Source organism: Austrofundulus limnaeus, unplaced genomic scaffold, assembly GCF_001266775.1.
Source record: "Austrofundulus limnaeus strain Quisiro unplaced genomic scaffold, Austrofundulus_limnaeus-1.0 Scaffold776, whole genome shotgun sequence".
NCBI lineage: Eukaryota > Metazoa > Chordata > Actinopteri > Cyprinodontiformes > Rivulidae > Austrofundulus > Austrofundulus limnaeus.
The window spans coordinates 6349-7499 of NW_013953178.1; positions in this window are offsets into that span (position 1 = coordinate 6349).

A 1151-nucleotide genomic window follows, 5' to 3' on the forward strand; every position below is an offset into this window, starting at 1 on the left:
GTATTAAAACTGCCTTTTTTTTTTTTGTTTGTTTGAATAATAAAAAACAAAATGACCTCCACAGAAGGTAGGATGGAGGTTGTCAGGTAGTGAACCTCACTTTTTGTATAAACTTTATTAACACTGTAGCAAACCATCGAAGGCGTTAACGATAGCTCAGGTAGCACGGTGGTGCAGTGGTTGGAGCTGCGGCCTCTGGACCTGGACCTGCTCTCTGGGTGGAGTTCACATGTTGTCCCTGACACACCTGCATGTGTGTTTGGTTCATGACGTCCAGGTGAGACAGCAGGTGGATCTAAAATCACTGAAGGAAACAGATCCTGAAAACGTCTTTCTTCTCTTCACGATTAGATGAGAAGCTAAAAGCAGAAGTTCAGTGAAACCACAGGTCTCCAATTAATCCTGGTCAAACAGACCCTCTGCTGATTACAGGAGGTGGTCCGACTGTTTAAAGGAACATGTGGGGTCTGTTAGTGAGCGCTGACGGCTGTCTTCAGTCTTCATGGCCCGACATCTGCTGCCATCAGGAAGGAGTCCAAGCGTCTGTTAGAGCAGCAGGATATTTACAGCTGACTCAGACAACAATCCTGGGTTCTACAATCCTGGGTTGACTTTGCTGCTTCATTCCAGCTCCAACTGGTCCAAAGACGTTTGTTGTTGTGACTCGCAGGAGAAAAGAGGTTCTGTTGCAGCTCTGCTGACTTTCACACACAGGAAGTGTGGAAAATGGACAAACATGTTTCATCTACAACAAGCTGGGGTTGAGACCCCACTGGGGGTCCTAAAACTCTAAATTTTGGGTCGTTAGAGGATTTCCAAGAATTAAATTATGCTTAAAACTCACTACTAAGAATGTTTGTTTAGCTATATTTGATAAAATAGTTTGATATAAAAACAATTGGTCTTTTAGCAATATTTGAATAATTCAACCAAAGTACTTGGATTCATGAGTTTCTGCCACAGTTTTATTTATTTATTTATTTATTTATTTGTGTTTATTGTGAAACTGGCCTTAAATTTGATTTCACTTGGCATTAACAAGTCTTAAATTTAACTTAAACTGAAGAAACCCTGATTAAAGATTATTGGACATGAACTGTACTATCTATCTATCTATCTATCTATCTATCTATCTATCTATCTATCTATCT